Below are 18,640 nucleotides of genomic sequence, written 5' to 3' on the forward strand. Positions count from 1 at the left end.
CGTTCTCAAATCCGAGCAATTAACCACCGATATCACACATAAGTACAATATACACATAAATAGCCATTCTCTAAAAGAGAACCCGACACAAACATCCCTTAACCGAGGGATCACACCTTGCCCGCCAAAACCCGCCCATTTAACACCTAATGGACACAAACCAATTACCACTTCGGGTGGTAATTCAAACCAACACAATAAAGTACAATTTAACCCAAATCATACTTTACACCAATTAGACCAAATCTAGGCCTTAACACTAAATTACTACTTAGGTAGTAATGGTGTATCCTATCGTATACACGCATAAAGGCACAATATTCGCATGAAAATAGCATCAGGAACACTGAGAACAATGGTTTTGTGAAACTATTCGTCAAGCGTTCTCCACTGTGCAGGCTGCTTCTGTCATGCATAACCCCTGAAGGCCGCCCAGCGCTTAAGCCCTGACCGGAGAACGTCACATTTAGCGCATATTTCAGATCACGAATAACAGAACGAATCATCATCTGACACGTGTCCCCGAACAATCCGGTGGATCTATCACTATAAATAGACCCCTTGGGTCGTCATTTTACACATTCAGACATACTGACAACTTGTGAGCAGAGACTTCACCTTTCTCTCTCACATAGTACTTTCTCTCACTAGAAGTCATCCGGCTAACAGCTAAACGCTAAACGGACAACAGATTGATTAATCCACCTCATAGATTTCCAGATCTGTGTACCGGGTCTGCAGGGATTATTTCCCAAGGGTAAAAATCAATCGGCAACACTCCCCCACCTTTAGCTAGATCACTTCTAGTATTATGCTAACACACTAAGCCTTACCTCATAAGGAAATAGGTGTTAACAATGGCGCCATCTACTAATGCAAAGAACACGCGAAACAGAAAAGGAAAAAAAAACAACTGAAGCTCGATTCATGAATGTACTTGAAGCAGTCAACGATCTATTAACTGAAGACATGATAACTGTAGAAGATCTACCTGTTCCGCCATCGGACGGTACGATTGAAGAAACAGTTGCTGAAACTGCAGAAAGGCTTAAGCGTTTGGCAACTAATTCAGAGAAAAGGCTAGTAATCGAAGAAGCAACAACCAAAAGTGCAGAAAGGCTTCCAAATCTTGTTACTAATCCAGAGAGGCAACCATTGATGCAACCACGGCGATGTCCATCATTTATACCTTTTCGACAGATGGCGGATGGTAAGGACAAGCAAATCATGAAAAAGCAATCTATATCAAAGTACAGGTTATCCAGACTACTTGACAAACTGGGCAGTCTTATTGATGACTCTGAGGATGACAATGACTTGAGCTATATTAATAATGATTCTGATGATGAAATTGATGACAAAGATGAGTTCATGTCCGAGAAGCAGGCAGTATTGCTTTTAAACGATATCCTTAAGCAGACAGCTCCGACAAAGTATAAGCAACGCTTAGCACAGCCCGCAGTCCGTGTTGTGGCTGTGGATAATTTGTTTGCTCTAATTACTGGAGAGAAAGCTACAAAGCCACCAGCTATGGCAGAATCTACTCAATGTTTTATTGATCGAATTGCTAACTATCCGTTGCCTAGAAATCTTGGCATACCAGCAATTGGAGTTTATGACAGTACAACGGATCCTGAAGATTTTCTTACTATGTTTAAGGGTGCAATGAGGTTACAGCATTGGGATGACGAGGTAGCTTGTCATATGTTTCCAATGGTGTTGCAGAAAATGGCAAGGGAATGGTTTGCAAGTTTACCATCAAGGAGTATTACAAGTTACTTGGATCTTCGAGCAAAGTTTATTATGCAATATCAAAATCTTCGTAGCTGCACTTTGACACGTCTTGATGCACATGAGATAACGATTCATCATAATCAGTCCTTGAGTAATTTCATGAAGCGATACACGCTTGAAGCACAAAAGATACCTGATTATCCAGAGTCGCAGCTAGTGTCCAGTTTCATTTTCTATTTGGATCAGCGAAGGTTTAGTGCACTTGTTCATACATTAAGGTATGACTTGCCAAAAACTCTGCATCAGGCATTGGAAGTTGCACAAAAACATGTTCGAGCTGGTGAGCGAGAACTAAGCAAGTTTGATGGAAGCAGCAGTAGAAAACCGCATAACGGAGGACGGTACTTTGACAAAAATTAGAGGAGGAATGACAATTCCAATGGTGGATGGAGAGGCAACAATCATCCCAATGATTTTCATCACAACAGAAGGCCAATAGAGAGGCATATGTTGATAATGGCGCTGACTAAAACTCCAAAAGATATTCTTTTCACTGAGCCAATCCGGACTACATTCAATCCTCCAGCACCCATGGAGGAAAGAAAGGGTCCAAAAAGTGAACTATGGTGTGACTTTCATGAGGCATGGGGTCATGATACAGATAATTGCAAATCTCTGATGAGAGAATTCATTGCAAAGATCAAAGCAAGAGAGTTAAACCACTTATTGCCAGGAAAACAATATTGGAGAAATGATCCTCGCAGGAAATTTGGATGGCAGAAGAATGATGGTGGAAGAGGTCGTCGAGGTGAGAACAGAAGAAGGGAAGAGCATGGCGGAAGAGAAAACAGAAACCAGTACGGAGACCGAATCACAGAGCGTGAGCCAACTCCAGATGTTGTAATCAAAATAGTGTAGTTGAATGGTAGTCACTATGAGGGCGGTGAGCAGTCGGATAACAATGTTGATAGCTGGAGATATGCTCCAATCATTTTTCAACCAATTCAAAATTGGGCCTTGTCCGTTCAGTCAGTGGTCATTTCAGCAGAAATTGCAAACAAGTTCATCAGCCATATCTATACGAATACCGGTTGTGAAGCTGATATCATTTATTGGCATTGTTTGAAGACTTTTCCAAAGCATGTGCAGGAAAGAGCTATGCGGATGAGTTTGAAGGTTTCAGGATTGACGGGAGCACCGATGAACGCCATGGGGCGAATTTGTTTGGAGGTTATTATGGGAACATTCCCATTACTAAGAACTGAAACAATCGATTTCACTATTTTGGATGGCAATTCTCGATTCAATGTCCTTTTTGGAAGGACAACGTTGGCTAAATTTGGAGCAATTACATCAACTGCTCATGCAGAAATCAGATTCCCAACTCCTAACGGAGTAGCTGCCATACATTCACAGTATGTGGCACCAACTAGGGAACATTCCACATTTGCAAATTTGCCAGATGGCAGAACAAATCAGAGAAGGCGTAATCGGTTGTTCATAGAGGATGAAGTTCAGGAATTTTTCATACCATGATCAAATTTTCAAGTCGGACAGCGCTGGGCGCTTGGGGTGTAAAGACCACTTTGTTAGCATTTTCTGAAGAGCAAAGTTTATCAATTTACTGTAAACCATTGTGGTTATTTTACAGTGCCTATGTTTTCAATAGCATACATTAAACATTCATGATGTACTAATTAGGCTTGATCCACCTAAATTCGTCATTAATTGTTTATGTACTGCACAGTATCGATCAATAAAATTTTATATTTTTCTTATGCAAAGTGTTGCCTGTGACAAATGTAAAACATTGCATTTATATCCTGCCCATAGAAGGAGAGTATTTTTATACCTCCGATGGCGGAAGCTTTTGTGCCGGCCAGCAAAAGGCACAAGGGATCGGCAAGAAAACGTTAAAGTTTTACTTGAACGCACCGAGGCAAAATACAAAAACCTGATACTTGTCATGACAAACATTATAAAAAACTTACTTCACAGAATGAAAGAAGTTTCTATATTTTATGAAGGCAAAAAAATTTCACAATTCTTCCTCATATACTTTATGACGGAAGGCGTATGACGGACATGTTACTAATTCATAACCACTCTTCAAAAATACTTCATATTCCGCATTAATTTAATAATGGAAAGCATATAGTGGACTTCAAAGGTCCTACTAACTATTTGAAGGCATAATGTTTGCAAAGTGAATTTTCAATATTTGATATGTTGTTCATTCAGCAGAAGTTAACAAAACGAAGCATCCACAAAAGAGTTACCTCAAACACTTTTCAGTATGTCTTACTAAGTTAAGTATCATGCAATTATACATGGAAAATTTCGAATATGCTTAGTGCGTAGCAAATTTATTTTCGCAAAAAACATCAAAATATTCGAAATAAGCATAAAGACATGCATCCTCACAAAAGTGGCATATATTTGTAACGTAGAAAGCAGAAAATTTATTACAGACGTTGTTCAGCAATGGTTACGGAATTCAAGAAAAGTTAACATCAAGAATGTCCTTAGCAGACGATTCTTCCCTGTTACACACGTCATCAAAAATGTCAATCTTAAGGTTTATCAGTTTGTCTCTTGCCTCATTAACCCTCTCCAAAGTTCCAGGGCGCATCAAGTTAGCAATAGCAGGAGGGAGAGGCTAGTTTGGGGCAAGACGCTTGGTAATTTTATCAGTAACATCAGAAATGGAATGAGCAATCGTGGCATCAACATAATCATTATAAGGATTCCCAACAAGTTGAGATCCAAGAACCTTAGCTATTATGCCCGGTATCCCTTTCTTCAGTTCAGCAAAATTACCCTCCCATGCCTCCGCCCTCCGGAGTAGTTCAGCAGCCTTTTCCTTCTCAGCTTTCAGCTCTAATTTAAAGGCATTCAGTTGACTCTCCAACTAGCTAGCCTTCAGCTTCTCTTCCTCAACCTTCTTCTTCTCAGCTTCCATCATTCTCTCTTTCTCCTCTCGCAAAACCATAGCAATATCTTGAGAACTCTTTAGCTCAGCTTCTTTAGCTTTCAAAGCATCTTGAGCACTTTTTAGCTCAGTTTCTTTAGCCTTTAGCGCATTCTGAACATCAGATAAAGCACGTTCAGCATCAATAGCTCTTTTGCGAGCACTTGTACCTTCAGCCCTTTCAGAACGGGCTATCTCAAGAATAGACTCTTGATGTGTCTGCAGTTGCAGGGAGGCTTTCAGATGTCTCATCAGTAACACAGCAGCAGCATTAGTTGATTGCCTAAGTTGTTCAGAACGGAGAGCAGCAAAGTAGGGGTTTAGCTCAGGAGGAACACAACCCTGTAATAGAAGAATGTTATGGTCAATATCAATAATTCATGTGCAAGCACGTGCATACAAATTGTTTTTACATTTATACCTGAGGAAGTGTAGTGAAATCTGCACACTTAGTAGCAGGGTTATCAATAAACGCCTGTAGGGCGGTCAGATGAGCAGGAATGGATGGCTCTTAAACATTTGATGATGTCACAGGAGGGATGGTGATGCTGGGGGTGGAGAATGATAGGAGGCATTGTCTTCCGAACTCTGCTCATGGAATTTAGCTTCATCAAATAGAGTAAAGTTCTGCTCAGGAGTTTTCAGAACTTTATCTCCTTGGATTTCAAGATTCTCCTCCGGCCTCCGCTCACCACCTTCAGTAGCTTTTTCTTGGTTATCATCAGAATCTGCTAAAATTACTAACATAAATAAATTAGCATTATGAACAAATATAACATTTATAAGCACAGATATGTGCAGTATCAAGAAAGGGAAAAGTGGGCATACTTCTTCTACGTTTCAGCTTTAGGCTTCCCTCAGTGCTTTTTGCCCTCTTAGAGCCTATGCTCTTCTTGCGTGTCTTTTTGACCGGAGGAGGAGTGGAGAGCGTCTCACCAGTAATGTCCACTGAGCCTGTTGTTTGCTGCTCAGTGGTGGTGTCCTCCGTTGTCCGTTCAGACTCGGACTCACTATCAGAACTGCTATTATTGTTTTCTTCCCCCTTTTCAGCAGCAGCAGCAGCATCAGCCTTAGCCTCTGCTGCAACCCTCTCTGCCTCCAGCTCGGCAGGCATCTTATCACGAGCAGTGATAACCACATCATCATCAAGGTCGAGGGATAACAGAGCTGAACGAACAAGCATTTCGGTGTTTGCTGCAAAAATTAAACAAAGGCAAAAATAGCAATATAAGCAACAATAACATAAAGTAGACAGACATTTATGTATATTAGGATGATCATATCACATCCTACCCTTATTTTTCTGACAGAGTACTGGCACAGAAGTAGTTGGATATTCCTGGCTTACTTTGCACAACACAAGAATCCCCTCATACTTTTCATATGATCTGGGCAGAAAGTAGAGATCTTTTAGACGATCCACTATTCGTCTCTCTGCATTGGTTATCTTAACACCCTTTCCCACACCAGCATCTAAAGGCTTCCATTTCCGGACAACGGAATACTCTTCCGGGATTACTGTTTCGTCAACAAAGAAAAATGGACTCTTCCAGTCTTTCAAGTTTGACACTTTATTAGCACCAACAAAATGTGCATTTCGTTTATTGTCAATAGTAAGCCAACACTGGCTAATCGTACGAATTCTAAACAGAGAGATAAAAACTTTAAGGCGAGGTTTAATGTTGATGGCATTACAGTACATTTCAAAAAGAATAATTTTTTGAAGACCATGGGGATGTATTTAGCTAAGGCAGGCTTTAGAGTATCTAAGGATGCGAAGGAGAAATGTAGTAAGCGGAATACGGAGATTACCGTGAGTAAGTGGTAAAGAAAATAAAGAAATTTTTCCAGCAGGAGGATCGTTGGCAGTTTGCCTGTTTGTAGGAAGAATAGGGTTGTATTGATTAAGATGACGAAAAGCAATCTTCAAGCCGTCCAGATGGCTCGCCGTTAATCATGATGCCATTGTGCTAACCTCAGGCAGATCAGTGGTTTCTGGAGAAGAAACCTCAACGTGTTCTTGGCCAGTAATCGGTGCAGAAGCCATGATAATAAAGTAAAACGGAAAACAACAATTAAAGAATAATAAGTAAGATGAAGAGTAACTGACCTTGAAAGATGATAAACCTTAAAAAGTTGAAAGAAATGCTTGAAGAAAGTGATGAAGATTTGGGTAGAAATGTGCTTTTTAGATCTTGGAAAAGGTAAAAAAGTGAAGGTAAAAGGGTTATGAAGGTTTATATAGGAGTTCATCGATGCAATTTTTATGGGCACGATTGTGACACGTGTACGGGCAAGTTTAAACGTGGGGTACGAAGTAACACTTTTTACAGCTGGAGGCGCTTGGAGATTCTCAGCCATTTAAAATTAATCATCACAGCGTCAGTAAATTTCGTCTGCAATTAATGCCTGTAACGTTTTTTTCGATGCAAATGGCAAATGTGAAGACTTGTTTGGCACAATATTTGAAATTTATTTCGAATATTGTTTGGCATGCGTTAGCAGAAGTTTAACAACTTAATCCTTTTTCAAATGCTTAAGTCATTAAACTGGGGGGGACTTAATGGTGTATCCTATCGTATACACGCATAAAGGCACAATATTCGCATGAAAATAGGATCAGGAACACTGAGAACAATGGTTTTGTGAAACTATCCGTCAAGCGTTCTCCGATGTGCAGGCTGCTTCCGTCATGCATAAGCCCTGAAGGACGCCCAGCGCTTAAGCCCTGACCGGAGAACGTCACATTTAGTGCATATTTTGGATCACGAATAACAGAACGAATCATCATCTGACACGTGTCCCCGAACAATTCGGTGGATCTATCACTATAAATAAACCCCTTGGGTCGTCATTTTACACATTCAGACATTCTGACAACTTGTGAGCAGAGAATTCACCTTTCTCTCTCACATAGCACTTTCTCTCACTAGAAGTCATCCGGCTAACAGCTAAATGCTAAACGGACAACAGATTGATTAAGCCACCCCACAGATTTCCAGATCTGTGTACCGGGTCTGCAGGGATTATTTCTCAAGGGTAAAAATCAATCGGCAACACTACCCCACCTTTAGCTAGATCAATTCTAGTATTGTGCTAACACACTAAGCCTTACCTCATAAGGAAATAGGTGTTAACAGGTAGTAATCATTTCAAACGCCAATTACACCAAAAACCCAAACATGTGCAATATTAACCCATATTGCTTTTGACCACGTTTGACTTATGTTAAAAAATACCATTTTAACCCAAAATCACTTCCCACGTTTAATTTCATTCAAAAACGCCATTTAACACTTAACAAAAGTGTTTAACATCCATTTGACCGAAACTAGTGTCATCATCAAGTTTGACCCAATTCAATTTACCCATTTTAACCAAAGTCATAAAAACGCCCCATAATCACTAACGGCTAGTGACTATATTTCCAAAACACCAATGAACACATAAATCAAGTATTTACATACTTGATTCACCAAAACTTGACTCAAAACTCATTTTGACACCAAACCAAGTCAACATCCATTTTGACTAGTAAACTTAACATCAAAACCACCAATACCAAAATGTAGCTAGGAACGAGATGAACAACATTAACACTAGCACTTTGGTGAGATTTCCACTTCTTCTTCTTAAAATCAAGCTTTCTCACTCTAAAAGTCACCCTCTCTCTCTAAATATGATGGGAGTGTTTTGTGTGGGTGAAAATGAGGCTTGAAAGAGCCTTGGATCAGTTTTAATGATCCCAAACTTACCCTAAAGTGAAAAGACCAAAACACCCCAAAATATACCCTTAAAACGGGTCAAGAAAGTCAATTCAGTGACAATGTCGCGTTTCATGACAACCTGTCTCGTTTCGCGATGACCAGGACGCGGTAAACCAAACCCAAACGTGATAAACTGGTCAGGAGCTGGGATTCTCAAGTCGTCGCGTTTCAACCAGACATGTCGCGATCCGCGACGAGCCCAAACGCGAAAAAGTGTATCAAAACACGATACCTGTAGCTCTTCAACCGAATTTCATTTTCCAGCTTCAATTTAAAAGTTCAGGGACTGAGGTTGACATATTCTGATTCTGATGTAAATTCTGAAAATGCATAATGCACACATTTACTGACACTTTCAGGCACATTTTCTGATGCACAAAATTCAGGATCTTACAACTCTCCCCCACTTAAACTGGATCACGTCCCCGTGATATCCGTCACTTAGCCATCCGGATCCACACTCAATGGTCCTCCGACATACCTCCCAACTCGATGTCCATAACAATTTTCCATTAATTCGAAGTTTTCACCACACGCTAATAATCACTAGCGTGCATTACCGCAACAAGCGATATCTCATGCGCTCAATGTCCAAAATGCCCACTTAGGAAATATAGAAAACACCATATATTCCTTCAAGTTCTCTCGGCTACAACTCACAACAAGCTACATCCATAACTACATCACCCAACGCTATCTACTAGGTCCACTACGCCGTGAACCAAGTCTTGCATTAATCCAAATCGAGAAAGATTTATGCTGCGTCAAACCTCCATACTTACAACGGTCCATAAACGTACCACTCAATGATCACACATCCACTTATGTGCAAACATTTGTTTTCCACCCCATAAAACCCGTGATTCTCAATTTTACAAGTCGTTGCCAACGGGGCAATCGACACACTCCTCCGACGAGTACTTCTTACAGTCACCACAACCGGGTTATTCCTTCAACAAAGAAATTTCGGTATCGCTAAATAATCACACTGGGAACACAAACTTTCCCATCAATTGATCCACACACGTCCACCAGCTTCTGGATTAATTCAGGACGACATTAATACACCACGAACTAGGCAAAACATCAACACTCGACACAGGGTTTTTCCCTAAACCCTACAACACATCCATACACTACGGCTTCCTAGTACTAGCATGGAAACTATTCGTGTACTAGAATCCTGTCAACAGCGAATTATCATCATAACAATTTGCGATTTGCCACACGACCCACAAAAATATTCACCCATACAGGGTGAATCCTCCTACCCAGACCGTTCGTTAAGGATAGCCTCAAAATTTAGATGCAACTAATGGGTCACATCACTAGGGAACACACCTCGTAAACAGACAACATCCACGTGTCTCGATGTGAGACAATCAGAACCAGAACTCTCAGCTTCACAATTATTCATAAAGTGGAATAATCTGAAATGTCCCGTTCTTATTGATTAAAAACGTTCCATATTAATTGATTTCGTTGCGAGGTTTTGACCTCTATATGAGACATTTTTCAAAGACTGCATTCATTTTTAAAACAAACCATAACCTTTATTTCATAAATAAAGGTTTAAAAAGCTTTACGTAGATTATCAAATAATGATAATCTAAAATATCCTGTTTACACACGACCATTACATAATGGTTTACAATACAAATATGTTACATCGAAATCAGTTTCTTGAATGCAGTTTTTACACAATATCATACAAACATGGACTCCAAATCTTGTCCTTATTTTAGTATGCAACAGCGGAAGCTCTTAGTATTCACCTGAGAATAAACATGTTTTAAACGTCAACAAAAATGTTGGTGAGTTATAGGTTTAACCTATATGTATCAAATCGTAACAATAGACCACAAGATTTCATATTTCAATACACATCCCATACATAGAGATAAAAATCGTTCATATGGTGAACACCTGGTAACCGACATTAACAAGATGCATATATATAAGAATATCCCCATCATTCCGGGACACCCTTCGGATATGATATAAATTTCAAAGTACTAAAGCATCCGGTACTTTGGATGGGGTTTGTTAGGCCTAATAGATCTATCTTTAGGATTCGCGTCAATTAGGGTGTCTGTTCCCTAATTCTTATATTACTAGACTTAATAAAAAGGGGCATATTCGATTTCGATAATTCAACCATAGAATGTAGTTTCACGTACTTGTGTCTATTTTGTAAATCATTTATAAAACCTGCATGTATTCTCATCCCAAAAATATTAGATTTTAAAAGTGGGACTATAACTCACTTTCACAGATTTTTACTTCGTCGGGAAGTAAGACTTGGCCACTGGTTGATTCACGAACCTATAACAATATATACATATATATCAAAGTATGTTTAAAATATATTTACAACACTTTTAATATATTTTGATGTTTTAAGTTTATTAAGTCAGCTGTCCTCGTTAGTAACCTACAACTAGTTGTCCAAAGTTAGATGTACAAAAATAAATCGATAAATATTATCTTGAATCAATCCACGACCCAGTGTATATGTATCTCAGTATTGATCACAACTCAAACTATATATATTTTGGAATCAACCTCAACCCTGTATAGCTAACTCCAACATTCACATATAGAGTGTCTATGGTTGTTCCGAAATATATATAGATGTGTCGACATGATAGGTCGAAACATTGTATACGTGTCTATGGTATCTCAAGATTACATAATATACAATACAAGTTGATTAAGTTATGGTTGGAATAGATTTGTTACCAATTTTCACGTAGCTAAAATGAGAAAAATTATCCAATCTTGTTTTACCCATAACTTCTTCATTTTAAATCCGTTTAGAGTGAATCAAATTACTATAGTTTCATATTGAACTCTATTTTATGAATCTAAACAGAAAAAGTATAGGTTTATAGTCGGAAAAATAATTTACAAGTCGTTTTTGTAAAGGTAGTCATTTCAGTCGAAAGAACGACGTCTAGATGACCATTTTAGAAAACATACTTCCACTTTGAGTTTAACCATAATTTTTGGATATAGTTTCATGTTCATAATAAAAATCATTTTCTCAGAATAAGAACTTTTAAATCAAAGTTTATCATAGTTTTTAATTAACTAACCCAAAACAGCCCGCGGTGTTACTACGACGGCGTAAATCCGGTTTTACGGTGTTTTTCGTGTTTCCAGGTTTTAAATCATTAAGTTAGCATATAATATAGATATAGAACATGTGTGTAGTTAATTTTAAAAGTCAAGTTAGAAGGATTAACTTTTGTTTGCGAACAAGTTTAGAATTAACTAAACTATGTTCTAGTGATTACGAGTTTAAACCTTCGAATAAGATAGTTTTATATATATGAATCGAATGATGTTATGAACATCATTAATACCTCAAGTTTAGTAGGTAAACCTACTGGAAGTGACAAGAAATGATCTAGCTTCAAAGGATCTTGGATGGCTTGAAAGTTCTTGAAGTAGGATCATGACACAAAAACAAGTTCAAGTAAGATTTTTACTCGAATTAAGATAGTTTATAGTCATAGAAATTGAATCAAAGTTTGAATATGAATATTAACTTGAATAAGAAAGATAACCTACTATATATAACAAAGGTTTCTTGATCTTAGATGATTACTTGGAATGGATTAGAAAGCTTGGAAGTAAATTAGTAAACTTGAAGGGATTTTTGAAGTGTTCTTGAAGTGTTCTTCCTATGATGATTATAGCTTGATTCTTGAAGTGATTTTTGATGAAGATGATGATTAACTACTGGAAAAATACGTTCATAATAGTGTGTGTGTGTGTGTTGAGAGAGAATTAGAAAGAGAATTGGAAGTGAAATGGAGTGAATGATGAGTGGTAATTGGTGAGTGGTGAGTGGGGTTAAAAGGAGTTCTAGTTAGTTGACTAGCTCATGGTAGAAGTTAAAATTGATTAGTCATACATGACATAATCAAGAGTGGAATCCCATGCTAGTTCCTATTGGTATATACTCATAGTAAGTACGTTTTGAAGCTGTGTATAATACGGGTAAGAATACGACTAGAATTCTTGATGAAAGAAAAGAATGGAAAAGTAACTGTATCCATTTTCGTTAAGTATGAGTGTTTTGATATATGTTTTGAAGTCTTCCAAAAGTATTTTAATACATCTAAATACACTACATGTATATACATTTTAACTGAGTCGTTAAGTCATCGTTAGTCGTTACATGTAAGTGTTGTTTTGAAACCTTTAAGTTAACGATCTCAATTAATGTTGTTAACTCATTGTTTATTATATCTAATGAGATGTTAAATTATTATATTATCATGATATTATGATATATTAATATATCTTAATATGATATATATACATTTAAATGTCGTTACAACGATAATCGTTACATATATGTCTCGTTTCGAAATCCTTAAGTTAGTAGTCTAGTTTATATGTATATAACTCATTGTTAATATACTTATGGAGATACTTACTTATCATAATCTCATGTTAACCATATGTATATCCATATATATATCGTCATGTCGTTTTTACAAGTTTTAACGTTCGTGAATCGCCGGTCAACTTGGGTGGTCAATTGTCTATATGAAACATATTTCAATTAATCAAGTCTTAACAAGTTTGATTGCTTAACATGTTGTAAACATTTAATCATGTAAATATCAATCTCAATTAATATATATAAACATGGAAAAGTTCGGGTCACTACAGTACCTACCCGTTAAATAAATTTCGTCCCGAAATTTTAAGCTGTTGAAGGTGTTGACGAATCTTCTGGAAATAGATGCGGGTATTTCTTCTTCATCTGATCTTCACACTCCCGGGTGAACTCGGGTCCTCTACGAGCATTCCATAGAACTTTAACAATTGGTATCTTGTTTTGCTTAAGTCTTTTAACCTCACGGTCCATTATTTCGACGGGTTCTTCGATGAATTAGAGTTTTTCATTGATTTGGATTTCATCTAACGGAATAGTGAGATCTTCTTTAGCAAAACATTTCTTCAAATTGGAGACGTGGAAAGTGTTATGTACAGCCGCGAGTTGTTGAGGTAACTCATGTCGGTAAGCTACTAGTCCGACACGATCAATAATCTTGAATGGTCCAATATACCTTGGATTTAATTTCCCTCGTTTATCAAATCGAACAACGCCTTTCCAAGGTGCAACTTTAAGCATGACCATCTCTCCAATTTCAAATTCTATATCTTTTCTTTTAATGTCAGCGTAGCTCTTTTGTCGACTTTGGGCGGTTTTCAACCATTGTTGAATTTGGATGATCTTCTCGGTAGTTTCTTGTATAATCTCCGGACCCGTAATCTGTCTATCCCCCACTTCACTCCAACAAATCGGAGACCTGCACTTTCTACCATAAAGTGCTTCAAACGGCACCATCTCAATGCTTGAATGGTAGCTGTTGTTGTAGGAAAATTCTGCTAATGGTAGATGTCGATCCCAACTGTTTATGAAATCAATAACACATGCCTGTAGCATGTCTTCAAGCGTTTGTATCGTCCTTTTGCTCTGCCCATCAGTTTGTGGATGATAGGCAGTACTCATGTCTAGACGAGTTCCTAATGCTTGCTGTAATGTCTGCCAGAATCTTGAAATAAATCTGCCATCCCTATCAGAGATAATAGAGATTGGTATTCCATGTCTGGAGACGACTTCCTTCAAATACAGTCGTGCTAACTTCTCCATCTTGTCATCTTCTCTTATTGGCAGGAAATGTGCTGATTTGGTGAGACGATAAACTATTACCCAAATAGTATCAAAATCACTTGCAGTCCTTGGCAATTTAGTGATGAAATCCATGGTAATGTTTTCCCATTTCCATTCCGGGATTTCGGGTTGTTGAAGTAGACCTGATGGTGTCTGATGCTCAGCTTTGACCTTAGAACACGTCAAACATTCTCCTACATATTTAGCAACATCGGCTTTCATACCCGGCTACCAAAAATATTTCCTGAGATCCTTGTACATCTTCCCCATTCCAGGATGTATTGAGTATCTGGTTTTATGAGCTTCTCTAAGTACCATTTCTCTCATATCTCCAAATTTTGGTACCCAAATCCTTTCAGCCCTATACCGGGTTCCGTCTTCCCGAATATTAAGATGTTTCTCCGATCCTTTGGGTATTTCTTCCTTTAAATTTCCCACTTTTAAAACTCCTTGTTGCGCCTCCTTTATTTGAGTAGTAAGGTTATTATGAATCATTATATTCATAGATTTTACTCGAATGGGTTCTCTGTCCTTCCTGCTCAAGGCATCAGCTACCACATTTGCCTTCCCCGGGTGGTAATGAATCTCAAAGTCGTAATCATTCAATAATTCAATCCACCTACGCTGCCTCATATTCAGTTGTTTCTGATTAAATATGTGTTGAAGACTTTTGTGGTCGGTATATATAATACTTTTGACCCCATATAAGTAGTGCCTCCAAGTCTTTAATGCAAAAACAATCGCGCCTAATTCCAAATCATGCGTCGTATAATTTTGCTCGTGAATCTTCAATTGTCTAGACGCATAAGCAATCACCTTCGTTCGTTGCATTAATACACAACCGAGACCTTGCTTTGATGCATCACAATAAATCACAAAATCATCATTCCCTTCAGGCAATGACAATATAGGTGCCGTAGTTAGCTTTTTCTTCAATAATTGAAACGCCTCCTCTTGTTCATCCTTCCATTCAAATTTCTTCCCTTTATGCGTTAATGCAGTCAAGGTTTTTGCTATTTTGGAGAAATCTTGGATGAATCTTCTGTAGTAACCAGCCAATCCTAAAAATTGACGTATATGCTTCGGAGTTTTTGGGGTTTCCCACTTTTCAACGGTTTCGATCTTTGCCGGGTCCACCTTAATACTAGGTTTGTATCGAACTTCTGGAACAGTTTACAACAAAATTTGGGTACACGTGTAAATCTGAGTACAGCATATCATCCACAGACAGACGGTCAGAGTGAACGGACAATTCAGACATTAGAAGATATGTTAAGAGCATGTGTCTTAGAATATGGTGGTTCTTGGGATTCACATCTTCCATTGATAGAGTTTGCTTATAACAATTCATATCATTCGAGTATCGTAATGCCACCGTATGAAATGTTATATGGTCGAAAATGCAGAACTCCTACGTGTTGGTTAGAAGCAGGCGAGAAACAATTTGCAGGTCCCGAGATTGTTCAGATAACTGCAGAAAAAGTTGAAATTGCACGTGAGAAATTAAAGGCAGCTAGAGATCGACAAAAGGTATATGCTGATCCGCGCAGACGTCCGGTGACATTTAATGTAGGTGATCGTGTTTATCTGAAAGTTTCACCGTGGAAGGGAGTGATCGAATTTGGTAAACGTGGTAAACTAGCTCCGAGGTTTATTGGGCCATTTCCAATCAAAGAAATTTTGAATGATCAGACTGTTGTTTTAGATCTTCCATCAGAGTTAGCAGGAATTCACAACACATTCAATGTGTGCTATCTGAGAAAGTGCAAAGTAGACGATGAAAGTCAAATTCTTCCATTGAAAGACTTGAAAGTTGATTTGACTAAGAAGTTAGTAGAAGAGCCAATTCGTATAGTGGACAAGAAAGTCACCAAGTTAAGAAAGAAACAGATTCCAATGGTGTTAGTGGAATGGCGACATAGTTTAGGTTCCAACTTGACCTGGGAAACCGAGGAGTTAATGAGGGCGCGCTATCCCCAGTTGTTTGACCTTGACCAGATTCCGAGGACGGAATCTTCTTAAGGGGGGAAGATTTGTAACATCCTCAAGTGGGCCTAGATGTAAGATTACTAGAATGCCCTTAAGTTAGTGTAGTGTTATTATATGCTTTTATTTTTATTTAATATTTATTATTAAATAATAATGTGGTTAGGACCAGTTTGTGACAAGGGTCACAGAACAGGTTTGTTTATTTAATTTGGACTTCGTTTGGATTACCAAATGATGTACGAAAGATATCAGATAACTGATAAATACCCGTGTGCCACACAGTGTGGGATTTTAACCCACTTTTGATGTCTTATGCAGTGCATTTCTTGCACTTTCCAGACCCTTCCCAAATATTACCCCGTACCTAAATTCTTCCCCTTTGAAACCCTAATTGCTAAAACTAGTTCTTGAGCTCAAATTGTTCTTGGAATCGTGTTCTTTGTTGTCTACTGATTCTAACAAGGTAAGAAACATGTGTTTTTGTGTTCAATTCGTGGTTAAATTCATAGTATTGTGTAAGTTTTGTAAAAAGCTTGATTTTGTGTCAAAACCCATGAATTTGATGTTGTTATAGTCCAAACTTTGTGGGTTTATAGTCTATAACATGTAGTGATTGAGTTGTGGTAAGTTTTGGTGTCGAAAATGAGCTCTAGATCGAGTTTTGGCGATTTTAGTTTGAAGTCCGTAACTTGTGTTCAGCTTCTGACCAACTGAGATTTACATTCGGCCGATTGATGTAATACCAAGTGAGTCGACCGACTGAGAAAGTCAGTCGACCGATTGTGTAGACAGTCGACCGACTGTCAGTGTCAGTCGACCGACTGTCAGTGTCAGTCGACCGACTGAGTGTCCAGGGCAGAATATTTTACCAAAGTGTTGAGTTTTAGCCGTTATGCTGCCCGTTTGTATTTTGATGATTTTGATGTAAATTTTGAAAGTGCACAAGTGTTAAGGAGAAAAATTTTAGCGGACAGTTTTTCTGACAAAAATTTTTATATTGTGTTATTTGGTGTTAACGGACAAAAACTAACTTGTGTATATGTTTTCTCAGGAGAAAAGGAGAAAGAGAAGGTTCAGTGATTAGATAGCTGAATACCTTCTCGTTTGCTGGTATTTGGTGAGTGGGACTAACTGGAGTATATAGTATATAGTAGCATGTTATATTATGACTGCCATGCTTGTTAGATATACTTATTGTTGTGGATAGTTGGTACATTGTGATGACTGCATGTTGGTTAATGCTTGTCTGCTGGAGCCCAGTGCGTCCCTATTGTGTGGTGGCCTCGGTAGGAGAGATCAACCTGCGGGTTGTGTTCCTCATGTGGTGGCCTAGACAGCCGTGGTGTATATATATGTGAATGACGCGTCCGTCGCGTGTGGATTATGTATATACATACGGTGGTGGAGGAACTTCTGGTAAGCCCCAGTCCGATCAGCTGGTGGTTAATGGTTTGGCCGAGCCGCCAGAGTCTCTGTAGATGGCACTTGGGTGATGTTTGTGTGTTAGACTAAGTGACATGATTAGTATAACACTTATGTATACTATGGCCTGTAGTTAGTCATACTCACTTAGCTTCGTGCTAATTCCCCTCCATCTCCTCCCTGCAGGTTGTTAGCTTTTGTAGATAGTGCTTTTGGGAGAAGACGGGCATGATGATGTTATGTTTGACAGGGTTAACTCTGATGTGGTCTTTAAGAATATGAACCGTGTACCTTTGAAAACAGAATGTACTTACGTCTCTTGCTATTAATATGTAAATTGTTTTAATGACACGAGACATCGGTTTGTACAAATGTTGATATCGTAATTAATTAATATTATGCTTCCGATACGTATAAAAAAAAAAATAGCGGTGTCACAACCCGGAACGTAAGTCAATCTTTGAATAAACAGACGAGCCTTGTAGTTGATCAAATAAGTCGTCGATTCTCGGTAGTGGGTAGCGGTTCTTGATGGTAAGTTTGGTCAACTCTCGGTAGTCGATACACAACCTGAATGTACCATCTTTCTTCTTGACAAACAAAACAGGAGCTCCCCACGGTGATGTGCTTGGTCGAATGAAACCACACTCTAAAAGTTCTTGTAATTGGCTTTGCAGTTCTTTCATCTCGCTGGGTGCGAGTCTGTAAGGAGCACGAGTTATTGGTGCAGCTCCTGGTACAAGATCTATTTGAAATTCAACGGATCGCTGTGGGGGTAATCCCGGTAATTCTTTCGGAAATACATCGGGAAATTCTTTTGCAATGGGAACATTATTGATGCTCTTTTCTTCAGTTTGTCCTTTCTTGACGTGTGCTAGAACAGCATAGCAACCTTTTCTTATTAGTTTTTGTGCCTTCAAATTACTAATAATATGTAGCTTCGTGTTGCCCTTTTCTCCGTACACCATTAAGGGTTTTCCTTTTTCTCGTATAATGCGAATTGCATTTTTGTAACAAACGATCTCTGCTTTCACTTCTTTCAACCAGTCCATACCGATT

The sequence above is a fragment of the Rutidosis leptorrhynchoides genome, chromosome 5 (assembly GCF_046630445.1).
Source record: "Rutidosis leptorrhynchoides isolate AG116_Rl617_1_P2 chromosome 5, CSIRO_AGI_Rlap_v1, whole genome shotgun sequence".
Classification (NCBI taxonomy): Eukaryota; Viridiplantae; Streptophyta; class Magnoliopsida; order Asterales; family Asteraceae; genus Rutidosis; species Rutidosis leptorrhynchoides.